Raw genomic sequence first — 22,396 nt, forward strand, 5'->3', positions numbered from 1 at the left:
TGTTCATCATTCCTTTGTTCATTGAACACATTTTTATAGAGCACCCAGGACAGACAAGATACAGTTCAGAGTCAATTCTTCTCAGTTCTCAAGGTAACCCTAATGAAGCAGGAACTTGCCACATACCTTTAGAGACTGTGTGTGTGTTAAGTTGCCTCAGTCGTGTCTGACTCCCTGTGACCCCATGGACTGTAGTCTGCCAGGCTCCTCTGTCCATGGGATTCTCCAGGCAAGAATACTGGAGTGGGTTGCCAGGCCCTCCTCCAGACCTTTAGAGACTAATGTAAGTGCTATTGTTGACTAGCTCATCAGATGCCTTAAAGCTGGGTCTTTTCCCTCTAAATCTCTGATCATCTACTGTCATCCATGAGAACTGATGGCTTAGTGGGGGCACTGAAGGGGCAGGAGGTGAGTCTGGATCGTGGTTGGGGTAGGACATGGGAAATGGGTTCCAGGAGACCTTTAAGACATCATGGGAATTAAAAAATTTTTTTATCAGAGTACAGTTGCTTTAACCCACTATTGTATTCTCGCCTGGGAAATCCCATGGACAGAGGAGCCTGGCAGGCTACAGTCCATGGGGTTGCAAAGAGTCAGACATGACTGACTGAGCATGGCACAGCACACATAGTTGCTTGAAAATGTTAGCTTTTGCTGTACAATGAAGTGAATCAGCCATATATATACATATATCCCCTCTCTCTTGGGCCTCCCTCCCGTTTCCCCTCCCACCCCCCATCCCTTTAGATCATCACAGAACAGTGAGCTGGGCTTCCTGTGCTAAATAGCAAGACAGGCAGCATAGGAATTTCCTAGCATCAACAAGGTCTGGCTGGCCCTGGCTCCAGGTGAGTCTGTGAGTGTTCTGCTGAGTGACAGCCGATGAGCCACAGAGGAAGTGGGATGATTTATAGAAAAGGGAGGCAAGGAACGACCTTCAGCATCTTTGTTTAATAACATTACCTTCATAAGCTGCAATCCTTTAGTTTCACAGATACCAGTGGCAAGACTTGAATGAATTTTATCTGAATTTCTGCTTTATTTATTTCCCCGCTAGCTTCATTTTTAAAATCACCTTTGCGAATGACAACTCAATCAATTCAATAACATGCAATTTTACACAGTAGGAACCCATTCCCATACCCCCCTTCATATTTAAAATTGTCGGCTGCTTCCTTGAATAGCCTATGTGTGTTTCAAAGCCAAGTTATTTTCATCTCCAGACCCCTGAGGTGGAATGACACTGTGAGATGGACAGAGTCCTGACTTGAGGTTGAAGATGCTTCCCTCTTCCCTTTCTTTTTTCACATGCATGTCTCGTTCATCACAGCCTGAGCTGCCAGCTCACGTTCAATTTCCCATCAGTTCAGTTGTGTTAAGGAATCATCGGCTTGATGGGCTTCATTTTAGAAGCTTTCTGAGATGCTTGGCTTTTTCTTACTTTGTTTTCCATGCTTTTTGGAATCTTGCCAGAGTAAATGAAGGTAAAATGAACATGTATATTTTGGCTTTGTTTTCCAGGGCCGGGTAAAGTGATGGACAGGATTATATTACTAGAGGAATTAAGGAGGAGATGGGCTGCACACATTGGTTAATCCACAGAGTCTGTGAGTAATGAACTGGAAAAAAAAGCTGCTGATTGAAAATTTGAATCATTAAAAGCTTTGAAATCAACAGCTTCTCTTAGAATTTCAATCTTCTGTGATTTGCTTAGAGTCAGTGCGGCAGTGGTCTGAGCCATAGGCCACATTGTCGATCACCGCGAGCAGGGTTTGCTCAGGGCCTCTGTTGTTTCAGAGATTAAACACTTAAAAAAGCTACAGTAACTCTTCTAGGGCACTGGCATGGCCATCATGGTATAGTACTCCCTGGACTTTCATTGATTTAGAATTTACATTTTCCATTATTTGTAAATGACCCTCCAGGTTCAAAATATATTGTACTTTGTATTCTCATTGAAGCATGAATCAGAATTTCACTTGCTGGCTGGGATGCTGGGGTGCAGTGGTGGATTGCATGGCTGGCCTAATGCTTTGCCCCTCGCTGCTCAAGGAAAAAATGTTTTTCACTTTTTGTATATACATATCATGGGGGAAATGATGTGATATAGTGGTTCTTTGTGAATTGAGGGGATTCGTAGGGATATTGGAAAGAATTACTCATGAGTGTCAGGCTGTACTGTCAGTATGTCTTATTGTAATGAGATCAAGTACAGCAATGCTTTTCTCATCTGTGGATGACTTATCTGGACATTAAGAAATAACTTATTTTGTAATCAGCCTGTAAAGAAAAGGGCTGCTGAGAAGACAATATAGATGTTCCCACATCCATCCACACTAAAACTCATGCTCTTAGCTCAAAGGTGATCTCCTCAAGCCCTCATCCAGAACTGCCCTCTGCCCTTTTTGATTTAGATTTGTCTTCAGGTGCAAAGAGTTGAACACAAGAAGCTCATGGCATCTGTGTCTTCTTTATGGCTCACATGGGCTAGTTTATTTCAGTATTTTCCATCTTCATACCTACGCCTGTTATCTCCTTCATAGCTAGTAAACGTGCCACATGCATACTCATATGTTTAGAGTATGTTATGAAATGTATGACATTTAGATTTATATAATAGTATTTCAGTATATATATTTTTTATTATATATATATTTTTTTCTTTCTACTGTTTTATTTACAGCATAATTTTTCAGGATTTATCCATGTTGGTGAATGTGCACGTGGTTAATTCTTCTGCTGCATTGTCTTCTAGAGCATGTGTCCACTGTGTTTTGCTCACAGTACCAGGTATAGATGCCATTGCTGGCTCAATGCTTTGCTGCCACAGTGCTGTGAAGAGCATCCTTTTCTATGCCCGTGTATGGTCCTGGGTAAGTGTTCCTTGGGTGGTAGCACTAGAGTCGGATTATAGGTTATAATATAGGGGTAATTTTTCCAGATGACTATCTACTTTTTTCTTCTATAGGAGTGAACTAGGCTTCCTGTATCTCCACACTCTCATCTGTATAAATTAGCATATTTCTGGGTATTAGTGATACAGAGCATCTCTTCATATATTTATTAGTCATTTGGATTTCTCCTTCTTGGAATTGTGTAATCATATCCTTGTCCATTTTACTATTGAGATTCCTGTCTTATCAATTTGTTGGAATTCCGTGTGTGTTTTAGACATTAATTTTTGTCAGTTTTAGCTGATGCAATTTTCTTCTGGTATCTTTTGTTGAAGGAAATTACTTTTTATATGACAACTGTTTTATTTTGGAAGAATTTGAGATTTACAGGAAAGTTGTAAAGATGCTGCAGAGTGTTCCCGTATTACCTTCTCCCTAATGTTAGTATGTTATTTATTTATTTTAAAAATATTTATTTATTTGGCTGCCCCAGGTCTTAGTTGCAGCATTCAAGATCTTATTTGCGGCAGACAGGTTCTTTCAGTTGTGACAGCAGGTTGTATCTAGTTCTCTGACCTGGGATTGAACCCAGCATTGGGTTCCCTGCATTGGGAGCATGAAGTCTTAGCCACTGGACCACCAGGGGAGTCCCCCTAATGTTAACATAATTTTTGGCATATTTAGCAAAACCAAGAAATAACACTGGTTTAAGAACACTAACTAAATCACAGATTTTTTCAGATGTCACCATTCTTTTCTTTGATGTCCTTTTACTGTTCCAGGATCTAATCCAGGATACTGCATTGCTTTTAGTTGCCATGTCCTTAGTCTCTTTTGATCTGTGCTAGGTTCTCAATCTTTCCTTGCTTTTCATGACCTTCGATGTTTTGAAGAGTACTGGTCAAGTATTTTGTAGACTGTCTCTCAATTTGGGTTTGACTGCCATTTTCTTATGATTAGCCTGGGGGCTTACACATTTTTTTGGAAGAAGACCACAGAAGTAAAGTACATTTCTTATCACATCACATCAAGGGGTACATAATATCAACATGACTTATTACTGGTGGTGTTAATCTTGAACACTTGGTTAAGGTGATATCAGCCACTTTTCTCTACTGTCAAGTTGAATTTTTTTCCTTTCCACACTCTGTTCTTGGAAATGAGTCAGTAAGTTCAGCCCACACTCAAGGGGAGGGGAGTCAAACTTCACCTTCTAGACAAGGAAGTAACTACATATGTTATTTACAATTCTATAAGGAAGAAGAAATGCTTAATTGTAATATAATCAAAAATTGCCAAATTTTCACCATATGGCTTGGGCTTTTGAGCTCTTGTTTCCTATCTGAAATACCACAAATATATTCTTCTATACTTTCTTTACATGCACACACCAATATAATGCTCATCTTTAATATTTAGGTCTTTAATCCATCCAGATTTTACCTTTAAAAGGTAAGGTGTGAAATAGGGTCTAAGTTAAAATTTTCTCCTTAGGTTTTTTTTTTAAACTCTCTTCTTAAACTAATTCTTCCTCCACTGATTTATCATGTCAGTTGTCCATAATCCAAAATTCCAACTTGGAACTCTTTCTGGGCTCTATTTGGTTCCACTGGTCTGTTAGTCTGTTATTGTGCCAGTACATGATAGAGTTATACTATGGCCTTACAGAACACCTTCATATCTGGTAGGGCAGGTATCGTGGATTGAATGGTGGCCTCCAAAAATGTATGTCCACACCCAAATCCCTAGAACCTGTGAATGTGGCTTTATTTGGGGGGAAAAGTCATTACATATGTAATTAAATTAAGGTGCTTGAGATGAAATGAGCCTGATTACCTGGATAGCTCCTAAATCCAGTAGCATGAGACAGAAGGAAAACACAGACACAGAAAGACACAGAAAAGAAGGCTGAGGTGAAGACAAAGACAGAGATTGGAGAGATACAGCCACAGGTCAAGGTATGTGAAGGACTGCCCTCCTCAGCAGAAGCCAGCAGACGCCCCATGCAGATTCCACCTTAGAGCTCCCAGAGTAAGTGTGACTCTGCCAACACCTTCATTTTGGACTTTGGCCTCCAAAACTGTGAGAGAATGTATTTCTGTTGTTTTAAGCCACCCAGGTTGTGGCACTATGTTACAGACTCCTTTGTCTATGGGATTTCCCAGGCAGGATACTGGAGTGGGTTGCCATTCCCCTCTCCTGGACTGAAGCCCTAGGAAACTATAAAATACAGTAATTAACAGCTTTAGTCCCTTGTTTTTAAAAATTCTCTTTTATTCATGGATACTTATTCTTCCATTCTCATTTTAGACAGTTTAATGAGATGTTTAAAATAATCCTACTGAAATTTGGTTTATAATTCCATTAAATTTATAAATTAATTTGGGGGAGATTTTCCATCTTTACAGGATTAAATAATCTTTTAGTTGTGGCAGCAACAATCCATTATCTATTAGCATTGGGTTTTTTTTTTCCCATTAATATGAACTTATATGACCTAAGGGTTTTAAGATTTTCTCTATAAAATTCTCATATATTTTTTGTTATTTCCAAACAACAGTTGTGCTTTTCCCTGGCAATCTTCCTGTCTCATTGCACTGGCCAAATATTGAGGGCTATATAAAGAAGCTGTGGTAATAGTGAGCGTTTTTATCTTATTCTGGTGTGAAAAGGAATGCATTTAAAATATATTGATTACATGTGAGGTTTCCTGTGGGTGTTTTGGTAGACTTTTTTTCTTCTTTAGCAACTTAAGGAATTTTTTTCTATTCCTGATTCAAGGGGTTGGGAAAATAGACCCCACATCTTGATAGGAGCAGATGCAAAGTTATATTACAAAGGTCCTGGAAAAAGTGATTAGTGGAAAATTATGACCATTTTTGTGCTTTCACTTCCAAGGGTAAGTTACTAGCTGTATCTTGCATAGAGAATTTCTGGTTGGAAGACAGGTGGGGGAGTTAGGGACTTCTTAGTTATGAGAGAAGTATCTATGACTTAGAGGTCAGTGTTGATGAAATGAAACTTTTAATTTTAAAAGTTGAAACAGGGACAACAAAGGGGCAGAATACTGAAAAAAAAAAACCACCAGTAATGTTTTATGAAGTTTTTTTTTTTTTCTTGTTTGGCCTTATGGAATGGGAGATCTTAGTTCTCCAACCAGGGATCAAACCCATGCCCCTGCAGTGAAAGTGTAGAGTCTCAACCACTGGACTGCCAGGGAAGTCCCCAAGATTGTTTTTAAAGAGTGAATTCCCAATAGGTACAACCATCACTTGATCACCAATTCATCAGCAAATATTTGTTGTCATTATAATAGACCAAGCACTGTCATAGTGACTGGAGGAGTACAAAAAATAAGACAGTTTGCCCTCAAAACACTTTCAATTTATTAGTATTAGAAAGATACTGCATTCCCTCAAAGAGGGCTGATAATACAAGATAAAATGTAAGAGACTTGAAAAGACAGGCTCAAAGAGATGGCAATAATGCATTCATCTCTTTAAAGAGATTAAAAATTTGAATATATCTTCAATAATACAATAAAAACCAGTGGAGAAGGTTCACTTTTCAAAACTAGGCCACGAAAGTATTTGAATTCCAAAAGCAAGAGATGTTTATATTAAAATTTCTTCACAAATGACACCCTAAAGTAAATTTCCTAGAGGTTTGAAAGAATTAGTGTAACTCTGAAAATAGCTTCCCATGGTCTGACTCTGTGAATTAAATGTAGGAGACATGAACAGGTTTCCATATCTGTATTGGAGTCTCTCCACTTACAAACCACTAATAACAAAACTAACTTGAAGCATGTGTTGACATGAGAATTAGCTAGTAGAAACCACTGTGGAAATCTTAAGTTGCTGTGGAACTAGGTCAATAATGGACTTTGGCTTGCCTCCAGTTGCTTCTGAAAGGGAGAAGGAGTTTGATGACAGTCGAGTGACCATTTAGGCAGGATGCTATTCAGGCAGCTTGGCTGGCAGGATGCCTGGTGATAAACAGAAGAAGAAAATTTACAGAAGACAAAAGCAGGAGCAGCAAAAGAGATCAGATGCCCTGCTTCTCATCCCGGGGACTGCAGGCATTCTGAACAGGACAAGTCTTTGTTGTACAGGACCGCTGTGCTGAGGGAGTTTGGCACCTCCTCTGGTTGAACATCAGGGAGGTTCCCCCAGTCACTCAGTGGTAAAGAATCCGCCTGCTATTGCGGGAGACACGAGAGACACAGATCCGATCCGTGGGTCAGGAAGATCTCCTGGAGAAGGAAGTGGCAACTCATTCCAGTATTTTTGCTGGGAAATCCCATGGACAGAGGAGCCTGGTGAGCTGCACAGTCTATGGGGTTGCAAAAAGCTGGACATGCTTGAGCGACTGAACACACACACTCTCTGTTTGAGCATCACTGAGACAGATCTAGGAGCCCTTAGGAAACAATGTTGCTGGGGGTTTAGAGGGAGCAGGGTCTAAAGATGCAGTTAATGGAGAAACTGAAAGATTTGAGTGGCAGCTGTAGTATTTGAGGGGATTTCAGTCAAGTTAATCCATTTTGCCTGAACTGAATCCATTTTGCGCAGGGCTTCCACACTATTCTCTTTTTCTTTTGGCCATACCATATGGTTTGTAGGATTTTAGCACCCCAGCCAAAGATTAAACCTGGGGTTACAGCAGTGAAAGGCCTGAATCTTAACCACTAGGCCACCAGGGAACTCTCCCAGCCTATTTTTAAAAATTTGCTTTCATCACATCATGACTCTGTTCTAAAGCCTGTGGTGACTTCCCATGGCTTACAAATGTAGAACGTATTCCCAGGCTTGACATTTGCCTTCTTTCCAAAACTCATCTTCAACATCCATCTTCCATTATCTTAAGTGGACTTTTCCAGTTTTAGTTAACAGAGCCCAACAACAGAATTTTGAATGGTCCAGAATGATCAAGATGGGAAGTAAATTAATTTTGGTCTCTTGTGTTTCCAGTGGGGTCAATACCAAGACTTTGTCTCTGTTGCTCTGAAGTTGCTATTTGTTAACAATAGCATTCTCATGTTGCAGGAGTTACTTTTCCCTTTGCAGTTTCCTAATTTAAAATCAGCTCTCCAGTGTTGTTCTGATCACAGTCCTTCTATCTTGACCACAGACATTTGTCCTATACCCAAGTCTTTGCTTCTGTGTGTTTCCCTCTCTTTCCTCTGTTCTTCTTTATATGGACTGTCATTTCCAGGAGCCTGAACTTCAGTAGTAGATGCTTCAGTTAGATTCAAGGTCTATTGCTAGCACACACTCCTCCCCACCAACCAATTATTTGAGGTTTCATGGTCAGTAATTATTTTCTTTGTGACCTAGTTGGTGTGATAAAACTTTTATTTAGCATTGTCTTAAAATTAAGTTATCTGTAATGTTGCATAGAAAACCTGTTGTATAAATCCAAATACTCTAGGATTTCTCGTGCATAAATCAAAACCTGATGTTTCATTTATGATAGAAATCCGGGCTCATTCATCTCTGTCTCGTCTCCCTTTTTTTCCTAAGCAGTTCCTAGTTTGATGACCTAGCCTCTTAAATAGTTCTGAAATTAAATAGAAACTCTCTCAATTCTCCTGACAGGTCTCTAGTTCAGGTTCTTACCATCTCTCACTTGGATTATTATAAATAATCACTAAATGTTCTCTGCTTCTAGATACTTCTCCCCTGCTCCACCTACCCTCTCACTTCTACCTAAATTCAACTTTTACCATGTTACTACTCTGCTAGAATCTTTCAATGTTTCCTCTTTTGTTCCAGGATAATATTCAAAAGACTTTAGCCCTTTCATGGTCTAGTACCTGCTCATCTTCGATCTCATTTCCTATCCCCTCCTCCTCACCCTGTGTGTGTGTTCAGTCACGTCCTACTGGTTGTGACCCCGCAGACTAACCTGCCAGGCTTCTCTGTCTGTGAAATTTTCTAGGCAAGAGTACTGGAGTGGTTGCCACTTCCTGCTCCAGAGACTCTTCACGACCCAGGGATCGAACCCAGATCTGCGTCTCCTGCATTGGTAGGTGAATTCTTCACCACCCTGCCCCCTGGGAAGCGCTCTGTGCCCCCCAGTGGTGCCAAATGACCATAGTTAAAAAAATTGCATTGTATTTTTTATGCTGATATGCCTTTTGGGGGCATTTATTTTATCAAATCAGTTATTTGGCATGAATCCCCAAAGAGATTCTCCCTGCCTCGGTAAGGTAAGAGAGAAATAGATTATCATATCCGTGCATCTTTTCTTTTGGTGGAGGTAAGAAGGACTCTGTCATTTTTTATTATTCTCTTTATTATTTCTAACTTAGTTTTATGTGAGTTTTCATACTATTTAAAGAAGTGAAATTCACCCTCTTTTTTCCAGTCTCTCCCTAGAAATTTATAGTTGCTTATTTTTCTACTAGGTATTACTTCAGTTATAGGAATTATGCACTAATAATCTTCCTTAGCTTTGGCACTTTTTCTAGCCTGACATTTTTAAAAAGTAGTTTTTACTGGAGTATAGTTTCTTTACAATGTTGTGTTACTTTCTTCTGTACAGCAAACAGAGTTGGCTGTAAGTATACATATGTTCCCTCTTTCTTGGATTTTCTTCCCATTTAGATCATCACAGTTCCCTGAGCTATGCAGTGAAGTGAAGTGAAAGTTGCTCAGTCACGTCTGACTCTTTGCGACCCCGTGGACTATACAGTCCATGGAGTTCTCCAGCCCAGAATACTGGAGTGGGTAGCCTTTCCCTTCTCCAGGGGATCTTCCCAACCCAGGGGTTGAACCCAGGTCTTCTGCATTGCAGGCGGATTCTTTACCAGCTGAGCCACAAGGGAAACCCAAGAATACTGGAGTGGGTAGCCTATCCCTTCTCCAGGGGATCTTCCTGACCCAGGAATTGAACTGGGGTCTCCTGCATTGCAGTTGGATTCTTTACCGACTGAGCTATGAAGGGAAGCCCTGAGCTATGCAGTAGGTTCTCATTAGTTATCTATTTTATAGATAGTATCAATTGTGTATATATGTCAAATCCCAACCTCCCAACTCATCCCTCACCCTTTAACCCATCTTGGATCTATACATTTGTTCTCTATGTCTGTGTCTCTATTTCTGTTTTGCAAATAAGATCATCTATACCATTTTTCTAGATTCTACATATATGCATTAATATATGATATTTGTTTTTCTCTGACTTACTTCACTCTGTATGATGGTCTCTGGGTCCATCCATGTCTCTGCAACTGGCCCAACTTCAGTTCTTTTTATGCCAATATGCTTTTAAAATGCTATTCTTTTGTTAATGGCTACTCACCCTTCAAAATGCCTCTGTGGAGTCACCCTCTCCTGGCAGCATTTCCTGATTTACCTGGCCAGTTGGATGCCTCTTCCGTGTTCTCTACAAGCTCCTCATGCATTTCTCTGCCTTAGCATATATCACATTGCATTGAAATGATCTGTCCAGCTGCCTGTCTTCCTCTCTTGACTGTAACCTGAAACCTAAAGTCTGTCTCTGAGTCACCCTTATATCTGCAGCCCCCAGTGCAATGCATGGCATAAAACTGATGCTCAGTAAATGTTTTCTGAAAGGTTGAATTCAAATTTGTAAACTTTCTGAGTAAGGCCAAAGAAAAGTGTAAAGTTGAGAAATACCTGATAAGTTGAGATGATACTGACAAGTCAGACATTTCAGGCCAAAAGGCATCAATTTTTATGATCTCTCAACAAAGGGTTGTGTCAGATGATTCCATTTGACCTCTGACTTTCCCGCCTGCTGACCTGGGAGAAGCGAAGGCAGTCTGCTGAGTGAAGCAGATGTAGGATACTGCTGAGTGCTGACTTAGCTTCATCAGGAGATGGTGGAGAACAGTGCTTGTTATTGAAGGGAATCAGTCTTCTCTTGCCTCAGGGTTGGTACTGCTGAAGGCTGAAGGCTGTGTGTTTGTATGCATGTGTACCACATGTGGGCACATGGTGGTCATGACAACAAGCAGGATGTTTTGAAGAAGCCCCAGGGTAAACAGGGAACCATCTTAATCAGCCTGATTGTGAGGCACCTGAGACCTTGATGATGAAAGGCTTTATTAATTCTAGCAGCTAATATTTTATCGATTACCCACTGTGTGCCAGGCAATATTCTAAATGTTTTGTGTTCATTAACTCATTTAATCTTCACAACAACCCCAGGAAGCAGGTCTTCATTTTAGAGACTAGGAAACCAAGGCTCACAGAATTGAAGTGATACACTCAAGATTAGTCAGTTAAGAGGTGTTAGGGGCAGGGACGATCCCGGGAGCAGGGCTTAGGAGCCCAGCTCCGGGCTAACTGCCTCGACTGTCTCATCCTGCTGTCTGTCATGAGCCAGAGCCAGTGCTGCTCATCCTCTGGGAGCCAGGTCTGCAGCTGGTCACTAGGGATGACAAGGGGGCATTGATCTTTGAAGGGATGTGGGGAGTCCCACCTGGAGGGCTTTTGGGGACATGGGCAGCTGAGTTGTAATCCGAGGGAAAGTCTCAATGGGAGCATATGTAGAGCTGTGATCTGTGGGGGAAGAGCTGTAACCACTGGCCAGACAACAGGCTCCCACTGCATGCTCTAGTCCTGGTTAGAAGTTGAATTGGAGGCTGGTAGAGTGAACCCACCCTATGAGCACCCTTGCAGTGGAAGCTGCTGGGGCTGGAGGTGCCAGTGAAGTAAGTTAGCAAAGATCAAGAGGCTAAGTGCCAAGATCTGGGCTGGTAATCTACACGCATTGACTCTAATACTCACACTGACCCTGCAAGGTGGATATTCACCCTGTTTACCGATAAGGAAACAGTCTCCGGGAGGTTAAGGAGCCCAACTTGCAGCGTTAGCCTGAGCTGAGGTTTGAATCTGGTTCTACTTGACTCCAAAGCCCACCTTTTTGACCCATAAGTCCTGCCTTTCCTGTATAGTGCCTGATTTTTTTTTCTTTTACTCTTTTCTTTTCCTCATTCTTTCCTTCTTTCTTCCCCTCCCTCTATCCCTTCATTCCAGAACTTCCTTCTGAATCATTAAAGGAGAGCTGTGGCCTGTCTACAGAGTGGGGATATTTCCCCTGGATCTGGGACAGCCTGAGAATTGGGAGAATGGTGACCCACCCCATAAAAATTCACTGCTATATTCATTTTTAATCCCTAGGTGTCTGCAGTCAGAATTCACCTCAGATTCTGTCTTTGTCATTTTTCAACTTTTTCACATGCCTGGCAAGTTGGTGTGTGAACAAAAGCTGAGTATGCAGCTCAGAGAGGGCCCAGCACTCCCTGTGGAGCTGGAAAGAGGGTTCGTGGTGCAGCTGTGGGATACGCAGCCAGCTGGGGGCTGTAAGGCTCAGTTATGGAGATCCCCTGTGAGTCAGAGAAAGCATGGAATCCTGAAGGTCAAAGGCACTCATAGCATATTGCTGAGTTGGACTGTGATGAAATCAACATTTTAGGTTCTGGAGTCATGTGCTTGTTGAATGGGGTGGAGGAGAGATTGAGAGATAGGAAGTCCTGCAGGAATGGAGACCATGTGATATGGGGCTGAAATTAGATGATGGAGTGGGGATGGGAAGTCAGGGGCAGATGGAAAAGGCATCAAGATGCTACAAAGAAGGAGTAACAGACCGTGTTTGATTGTGGGCAGTGATAGTGCCATGGGATAAGAAAAGTAAAGCATTTTAATAAAACTGGGGAAATCAGAAATGGGAGCTCATTTGGGGAGAAAAGGGTTAATTTTAAACAGTTTTTAGCATTTTTTTATTTTTAGGGAGGTATTTTGAAAAGGATTTGGTTGGAAATACCTCCATCCTTGCAGAGACCATCCTTGTCTTTCAGAAATGTCTTTCAGTAATTTGAGAAATGTGAATCTCTTACCCATCTCTTCAGGACTCCTGAAGACAGAGATAAGCCTTCTGTTTCCAGTGATCATGGGCCGGATGAAGCCAGCCTCAGGATAATAAACCAGGTAATTATCTCCATCCTTGCTATGACAATAATGGTGTTGAGGCAGGCAAAGATTCATCAGAGGCAGCTTCGTTGGCAAGCCCCAGGGAGACTCGAGATAAAGGAACTGATTGTCAGAATCTATCACTGCAGTGGTACACCAGGGGGGTGTAATGATGGCCGAGGGCCACATTGTGCCTCCAGAGTAAAGAACTGTGGTGATGAAAAGGAGAAGGACACCTACATCCTTGCATGGTACCCCACCAAGTCTGCATGGGTGGTCTGGATCAGTAATTAGAAACATAGTGCAATAAATATTGAAAGAAACTTCTGTAAACATTCTAGAGGACAATGAAATTAGAAATAATAAGCAGATGGGCTTTTATTCAAGGCAAATCATGCCAGATGGACTCAGTACCTCCTTTTTTTTTTTTTTTTTGGATAAAAGTACAAAGTTGGTGGATGAAGGGAAAATGGTACATTTGATGTCTTATGTTTGAAGACAGTTTAAAACATTTGAGTCTTCCAAGAAGTCTGATTTGCAGAATTGGCTCAGAATGCCTGGAATAGAAGCACATACCTGACAAAAAAAAGTTAGATAAACGCTGCTAATTGGGCAATAGAAAATGCTGGAACTCTGGACTGGTAGGATAGCCTCAGGAGTGGTCTTTCAAGGGACCATTGAACTTTGGAGCCTAAAGGGACCTTAAAGATTGTCAGTTCCAACCCTCTCATTTAAGGATAAGGAAACTCAATCAAAAGGAGACTGTGGCTTCACACAACCAAGGCTAGAGCAAAGGTGACTTGACAATTAGTTCTGCAGAGTGTTAAGTCTGCTTTCTACCCAGCATCTCTCTTATCTTGGAAAGGAAATCAATATGTTCAAGTACATTCTGAAAGGATTCTAAATACAAAGATGAGATTTTTGGACCCCAAGCAAACAAATGTATATGTGTATGCTCAGTCACTCAGACATGTCTGACTCTTTGTGACCCTATGGACTGTAGTCCGCCAGGCTCCTCTGTCCATGGGAATCTGCAGGCGAGGATACTGAAGTGGGTTGCCATTTCCTCCTCCAGGGATCTTGCCAAGCCAGGGATCGAACCCAGATCTTCTGTGTCTCCTGCATTGGTAGGTGGATTCTTTACCACTAGCACCACTTGGAAAGAAAAGCCTGAGATACAAATCTGTTTTGTCAAAAGTTTTAGTTCCGTTTTAGGTTCGAAGGATTCGTTAAGAAAAGAAACCACTTGTTACATACACAATGAACAATTTCAATATTTAAGAGAGGATTATTTGATTTGATTTCAATATACAGTCTTTAAAAGAAAACAGAAACAGTAGAGAGAGATATTACATCACCAAACTGGGTTGAAACCTACATCTAGACTTGAACATCGCTGGGAAGTCCAGAGAAACAGCAATCTGGAGTCCCAAATGGAAGAGGTCCTGGTTGGTACATCCAACTTCCAGGTGAGATTTCACATTGCAGTTTTGGGGCTCCCACTTACAACCTTAGGCCATGAATGTCATCATCCGTTGCATGAAAAAAATGCAGCTCTGGTTTTTCTTTGGCTTTTACAGTGCTGTTTGTTTCACCTTGTGAGTCATAAGATTTTCTAGACCCCGAAAGACTGACCAGGTCTCTGGGGCTCCAGAAATTCCAGGGCCCTCTCCCTTTCTTATCTAAAGTGCCACTTGGCTTGCTGGTAACAATTGGTGTGCTTGCAGGCTGGCAAACAGCCCAGCTAGGGTCAGAAGTTAGTCAAAGGCCTGCTCTCCTACTTCTGAAGCCTGAACAAGAGTACCTCCATTAAATTTCCCTAACAGGATCATGTCCCCCGAAGAGGGTGGGGGCCTCCAACAAAGTGGAGGTGGTAGTTGAGGAACAACTGGGAAGCTTCACTGCAGGCCACACTCCTGAGATCCTTGCGTGGTATTCAAGCCACTTTCAGCGGTGCTAAGTCCTCATTGCTGTGAAGCAACTATTGCCCAAGCGAGAGAACGACAGAAGTTCAGGCGGTTTGGTGACTTGTCCAACTAAGCTCCAACAGCAAGCTTGGAGCAGAGCTAGGATGAAAATTCACATCTTCTGATTATGGCCAGGCTCTCTCTCACCCACGTTTTGCCTTTAGTAGAATTCTGATGGAAGCCCAGTCCTGCCTGACCCTGTTGTTCCTCCAGAAAACTCCCTTCTTCCTCTGTCGGGTCCTTTCTCACCTTGTCTTTCTGCCCTTATACAATTCCCCAGATGCCCAGCGTAGCCTTCCCGACGTCACTCAATTCTCCCCGTTCTTCATCAGATTGTATTAGTCTCCTTTCCTGTTTCTGCCAAGTTCTGAGCTCAGCCTTCTGTCACCCTAAAAACAAATCCCCCCATTGCCTTTCCAGGTGCTGGTTTCATATCACAAGTGTGCTTTCTTGTTTATTTATTTATTTTATTTTTTTCCATTTATTTTTATTAGTTGGAGGCTAATTACTTTACATCATTGCAGTGGTTTTTGTCATACATTGAAATGAATTAGCCATGGATTTACATGTATTCCCCATCCCGGTCCCCTCTCCCACCTCTCTCTCTGCCCGATCCCTCTGGGTCTTCCCAGTGCACCAGGCCCGAGCACTTGTCTCATGCACCCAACCTGGGCTGGTGATCTGTTTCACCCTAGATAATATACATGTTTCGATGCTGTTCTCTTGAAACATCCCACCCTTGCCTCCTCCCAGAGTCCACAAGTCTGTTCTTGTTTAAAAAATGAAACACACAAGGACACCTAGTGTATTGTGACCTACAGGCAAGGAGCATGTCTGAGCACCATCGAGTTGACCCACTACAATATTGTAATTAGCCTCCAACTAATAAAAATAAATGGAAAAAAAAATAAAAAATAATTTAAAAAAAAGTGGAAAGCACATGAAGCTTATATAATTTGGGACTGAATTTGGTTATATAAAATAAGTCATAACTCATGTTCTAATCTATATAAGATGATTTTTAAATTCTATGCTTTGAAAATATCAACTCAGAACTATGTGCTTTTCTGCCTGTCTCTTTCTCTCCCCTATGTTTATTCAGTATATAACTTATAAATATCAGTAAAATTTCTTTAAAATCAAGTTTTTCTTGACTGTTACAGTGTATATGCTCATTGTAGCTACTTTTTAAAGAGCACTAATTTTTGAATAATTATGTATGCCCACTGTTGAAAATAGAGAAAAAACAAAAAGAAATGAAAAATCTTCCATATTCTCACTAAAAAAAAAAAAAAAAAAAAAAAAAGAAGTAGACACTCTGTATTTGTGAAGAGGATTGTGGGCTGGGAACTTTCCTAGTTCCCCTCTCAATAGTTCTTCCTTTCTTATGCAGAATAATTTATTTCTTCTAAACTCATATCCGAGCACCCTATCTCTACATATTCAACAGGGGACCTTGCGATTATAAGGATTAGTCTTTTGGTGGGTGGCAGGTTGAATGGGGAGGGGATATTAGTAAGTAATTTTTTTCCCTTCACACAAAGTTTTTATCCAGTCAGAGTGTGGAAGAGTTTTTGCAACAGATATTGTTGTGTGTGTGTTTGAAAGAAGAGTCGTTGTGATTAAGGAGAAAATGCAAGCCTATCTCTATTTCCTTCGACTGCTGAATAATAGCTCCTTGACCTTCACTGGTCCAGACTTTCTGCTCTGGGTGACCCATGGGGCAACACTGTTAAATACAATTCTTGAAATTTTTTTCTAAACCTTTTTTTTTTTAATAACAATCCTCAATGCATCTGTACTATTAAGCACTCTACTTATCATATGCTATGCATTGAATATTTGTGTCTGTTCAATATTCATAGGTTGAAATCTTTATCCTCAAACTGATGGTATTCAGAGATGGGGTCCTAGTGGGTGATGAGATCATGAAGGTAGAACCCTCTTAAATGGGATTGCTGCTCTTCAATGGAAGATCCCAGAGTGATTTCCCATCCCTCTGCCATGTGGAGACATGGCCGGAAGGCAAAGTCTATGAACCAGAAACTGGGTTCTTATCAGATACTATTGGCACCTTGATCTTGGACTTCCCCGCCTTCAGAACTGTGAGAAGTAAATTTCTGTTGTTTACAATCCATCCAATCTGTGGTATATTGTTATGGCAGCCTTAAGAGAATAAAACCCCATCCGATGACTACAGTATTTTTATTTTACTATATTTTTTCTTTTACTTACCTTCCATGCAGGGAGCACAGCAGTAAAGAAATGTGCCTTTTCCCCTTCCTCATGGAATGTGAGCTATTGGAAAGAGTAGTGTTTGGGCATCACTAGACTTGTACTTTTCTCCTGAGTCTGCCACATGGGAGCCTTGGGCATGTGTCTTAACCTCTCTGTCCTGCAGCTGCTTCTGGGTCTGTTGAATTCAGTGCACTATGACCTCCCTGAAGGCAGGAAATATAGCCTATGTTTCTTTACAATGCCTGACACAACAGGAACAAATTTAGTAAACATTTGGGAATCTTACCTCTCAATGTTGCTGAAACACATCATCACACACATCCATCACTAACAAATAGCCCTCAATACAATGCCAAATACATGCCTTTCATTACTTAATCTAATCACCATGATTCTGCAAGACAGTTATTATCAGTGTTTTGCAGAAAATACAACTGAGGTAGAGAGAGATTAAGGGATTTACTTCTTTGCTTAGTTGGTAGCAAAGTCGGAATTTAAACTCAGGTCCATCTGCCTTTGTTTGACTAATCTATAGTCAGGACCTATGCTTCTCATGTAATAACAATACAGTTGCAAAGGGCTTTTGACTTTTTAAATGTAACAAGAAGCTTCTTTGCTCTAAGACACAGTAAGAAAAAGCCACAGATTCTGAAAAGGAAGACTGGCAGAGGTGGGAGGGGGGTATATCTTGTCCTTGAATGGTTTTCTCCAGGACAGTCCTTCTGAGGTTCCACCCTCCCCCAGTACTTGACCTTATTGACCTTGGCTGGTGGGCAGTTTCAGGGTTTGCCTCACTTCTGGGTTCAGATGCTCTATTTCACTCAGTTAGAGACTTTGGTGAAGTTATTGAGCCCTTCTATGTGCCACACGTTGCATGGGCCCCGAGTGTACCCTGTGAACACGATGGGGCTTTTCTGTTTCTTTCAGGGACTCACATTCAAGCCAGGCACCTGGAAAAGTAAGCAGGCAGTTTCTCTGAAGAGGTGATCGTAGGGAGCTGCACACGCTCATGGGGGTCACATGACTCAGCCTCGGGAGCTGGGGGACGCAGGCGGCAGGAAGTGGCCTCCGTGTAAGGGCCACGGGAGGAACGGTAGGCTAGCCTGGAGTAGGACAGAGGGAACAACCTAAACAAAGCCCTGGAGGACAGAGAGAGCATTTTACATTTAGAGACTAAATTTTGCATTATTTTCTTTAGATCCAGAGCCACAGTATTTCAGGAAAAATCCTCCCGCACCCCCACACCATGCCCCGGTTTCATTCAACAATGTCACTGTACTTGTTTTCTGGCTCTGAGATCAGACAAACCATCTCCTTCCCCAGTTCCTTGTGGTGATGTTTGCTGGGGTCCATGCCTCTCAGGACTCCAGGAAAAGGTCATTTTAGTAAGTGAGGGGCTCAATGCCACAGCTGCTTCATATAAAATTCAGCCTCAAAACAAGTAATACTACATCTGAGAGCTGTCAGTGTATTTATCGGGCATATATTTTTTGCTCAGTGACAAGTGGGTGCTTAGAAGCAGGTTATGACACTCAGTTTACACGGCTTTTTGTTTTTGTTTGTTTGTTTGTTTGTTCTTGGTATATAAAATGCATGTAGAACATCCCAAGTAGCTTTTACTCAATTATCTTGTTTCTTCTTAACCTTCCCGTGGCTAATAGAAAGCAAATCCTATTATTTCTCTTCAATCTTTCTTTGCAATCCTTAGTTGAAAGTTTGTCTTCTTTTTTCTCTTTGGTACTTCTTTGATAGGTTTGATTAATGTCTTTAAAAAAGAAAAGATTAGTTTTTCTTACCTCATAATTAGCATTACTGCAGAGGGAGCCAGAAGCTGGGGCTGGTGGAAGAAAGCCTGGGACCGTGGCTTCATCTTCTGTGTGTGACCCCCATCTCCACGGGGAGCCACAGCAATGGGGCAGCCTCGCTTGTGTTGTTTTCAAGTCTCCCTCTTACTATTTTTGCAGTTAAAGATAGAAATCCCTCTGTTTTCTCAAGTGCTAGGAGAGGTCTCTCCTAACATCCTGCCTATTGTCCCCAAAGCAAATATACTCACAATGCGAAATATTGCATGTACAACTTTTTCTGGTTTTCTTTTTTTTCTCCCCCCAGGTTTTGCAAAGTAACACTGAAACCAACTTCTGCAGCGGAGTGAATCTGCCCAGGGGATATTTTTTGCCCTGAATAACAATAACTCCCCTAAGAGTGGAAGTTTCTTTTTTGCAGAGCTATATTATTGTTATTTGGGACTGATTGACTGACTGTCAGTCTTTTCTGCCAGAAACAGAAATGCTAATCAAGGCTTCAGCATGATGGGACTGGGGACTCACAAGTCTCTACATCGCTCAGACCCACGTGGACAATGGTTTTGCTAAATCTCATTTTTGTAGGTCTTTCTGGAGATGGGGCCTATAAGAAACTCTGGCAATCTAGAGAATGTTGTTCTAACTGAGCTCATTGTAGTACATTTTTCACCAAATTACATTAGCATACAAAACTTGGATTATTGATTTCTTCTTTACTTGTGGTTTCTGGGCAGAAGTCCAGTTTATAGAAACAAAGAGAACATGCACACATGAGTTGAGATCCATCTATTTGTTTATTTGTTCTTTATTTTAGAAACCTGGGACATGATTCAGAGAGGTGGTATGACTTTGTACTCTGATTTTCTCTACCTAACACCTCCATTAGACTGTTCTCAAACCTTCCATGGCACAGGCTTTATACTTTGAATCCAAACTGGAGAGGGAGGAGCAGATAGCGAACCATTTGCCAGGGACCACAGAACACCCGCCTTTTGTTAAATACCTACCGGATGTCAGGCAGTGATGACCCTGTACTTACAAGATCTCTTCTGGGATATATCCTCATTTTACAGATAAAGAAATTCAAGCTTACTGAGGCTAAGTGACTTATTTCAGGTCACCTAGAAGCAAGTGCAAGATTAGTGACTATTCACTTTAGAAAACAGTCTGGCAGTTCCTCAAAAGGTTAAACATAGAGTTACTGTGTGTGTGTGCTCAGTCATGCCCAACTCTTTGCAACCCCTTGGACTGTAGCCCACCAGGCTCCTCTGTCCATGAAATTTTCCAGGCAAGAATACTGGAGCGGGTTGCCATTTTCCTTCTCCAAGGACAGAGTTAACATATGACCCAGCAATTTCAGTTTTAAGTATGTCCCTAAGAGAAGTAAAAACCTATGTCCACACAAAAACTTATACACCAATGTTCATAGCGGCATTATTTATAACAGCCAAAAAGTAGAAACAACCCAAATATTCTTCAACTAGTGAATGAATAAATAAAATGTGGTTCATTTGTATAATGTAATATTATTTGACCATAAGAAGAAATGAAGCTTTGCTATAGGCTGAGCCTGGATGAACCTTAAAAACATTTCGTTAAGTAAAAGAAGTCAGTCATGAAGGAACATACGTTGCATGACTCTGTTTATACAACATGTCCCGAATGTAGAGAAAATAGATCAGTGGTTGCCAGTGGCTGTAGGGAGAGAGCTTGCGGGCAATGGAGAGTGACTTATAATGGTTCCAGAGTTTCAGTTTTGGGTGATGAAAAAAAAAAATCCCCCGGAATGGATTCTGTTTGCCTCTCAATTGCTTCTAAATTCTAAATTGGCTTTAAAATTGATTGTGATGATAGTTGTACAGCTCTGTGAATATACTAAAAACCACTGAATTGTACACTTTAAATGGGTGAATGGATGTGAATAATATCTAAATAAAGTTATAAAAAATCAGTGGCTACTGCCCACGATGCTTATAGGGAGAGATGATACCACTCAGACTGGGGAGTAATGTGAGATGTTTCTACTAACAGAGACCAAGGTACCAAACAGCAAGCAGCAACATCTAGCTTTTAAAATATTTACTAAGTACCTGGCACTGTACTCAGCACCTTATATATGATATCTAATTTCATCATCACGCTAACCCCATGAACTCTATGTTACTTTTACTCATTTTCTAGGAGGAAATTGAGATTTAGACTCAGTAATTTTCTCAAGATTGCCTATCTATTAAATACTATAGCTGCCTCTTCTAAATAAAGACCTTGGAAACAACTGTGTTGATTCATCCAACTTCCAGCATGGTACAGTAGTGGCTAAGAGAGGAGGATCTGCAGCTGGATGACCTGGGGTGTGACCCAGCCTCTGCCTCCTAGGTCCTGTGTACATGTGAGCAAGTTGCTTAAAGTCTGTATTCCAGTTTTTCCTCTATATAATGGGATAGTAAAAGTATTAATCACATAAAGTTGGAGATTAAATGAGGTAGTATATGGGAAGCATCTAGGACAGTGCCTGGCACAGAGTAAGTGCTCAATACATGTGAACTATTATTATATACAGCCACTGGGGGATGGGAAGACAGGGATGAACAAGTTGAAGCTTTTGGCTCAGCTACAGTCTAGTGGGGAAGGCAAGTTCAGACAACTGAAATCGGGGATGACGGTGGAGCAGGCGGGAGGCAGAGCAGAAGCACAGAGGCAGAGTGACTAATGATGCACAAGGGCCACACTCGCTTGTGGTCCTAGACCTTCGGTCTTCTAGGCTCTGGCATGAGAGTGTTAACTGCAGCAGGATTTTCCTCCCTTGCCCTCAAGGTTTCAGGCATTCGTCAGAATCTGGTTGGGGAGTTTCATGATTTTGCTTTTCCTGACAGCTTGGTAAAAACATAACACTAGAAAGGACAGAGCAGAGAGAGTAGGAAAGGTCTTTTATTTGGGCTTCTTGAATATTTACCATTAGATCCTTAGGCTATTATAACAGAAATTTGATCCAGAGATGAAGAGTCTTGAAAGGGGAGTCCGTGAGGTTTGCTTATTCTCGATGTGGGTGTTTCCTCCTATTCCAATTACATAAACCTGAGGAATATGTTGGAGGTTAGCTATTCATTGAGAAGCATGACCTAAGATTTATAAGTAAATAAGCCTATATATATGTTACTTCTAAAAGTTGAAAGGGAGAGGGAGAATGAATTCAAAACAGGAAATTAGGTTTCCAAGTATGAAGGGGAAGAAGGGAGAACCAAGAATATGGAGAAACTGTTTGATGAGTATGCTTCTCTTTTATTTCCTTGCAAGGTGTAGTAGGCCTTCAACAAATATTTGTCCAATCTGAATAAATAGATGGTTTATATTCTAGTTCATACATTGGGGACGACCTCTATGACCTCCAGATTCCAGATTTAAGTTTACTCTCTGAGAAGTTATTCAGAAAATCAAGTGATAAGTGAAACCACCTTTGTCAGGCATTCTCTTGGCTCAGTTGTCCATCCTTGCAAAGATGGCCCTGGAGGGCCTGGAGGCCAATCTGGTAACCCATCCTGGCTGCACCTTAG

The 22,396-nt window shown here is 41.3% G+C and overlaps 1 long non-coding RNA gene across 1 annotated transcript in view; it reads left to right on the plus strand.

The window, feature by feature from the left end:
* The window catches only part of LOC139037454 (uncharacterized), a 43,716-nt gene extending 22,920 nt beyond the window's left edge, over positions 1-20,796 (plus strand). Inside the window, exons 3-6 of the long non-coding RNA XR_011490287.1 lie at positions 1,522-1,607; positions 2,684-2,873; positions 12,778-12,856; positions 19,153-20,796. This is a non-coding gene — a long non-coding RNA (uncharacterized lncRNA). The remainder of the gene's footprint in view (positions 1-1,521; positions 1,608-2,683; positions 2,874-12,777; positions 12,857-19,152) is intronic.
* The last annotated feature ends 1,600 nt before the right edge of the window (positions 20,797-22,396 follow it).

This window comes from Odocoileus virginianus, chromosome 11, assembly GCF_023699985.2.
Source record: "Odocoileus virginianus isolate 20LAN1187 ecotype Illinois chromosome 11, Ovbor_1.2, whole genome shotgun sequence".
In the NCBI taxonomy this organism is placed as follows: Eukaryota; Metazoa; Chordata; class Mammalia; order Artiodactyla; family Cervidae; genus Odocoileus; species Odocoileus virginianus.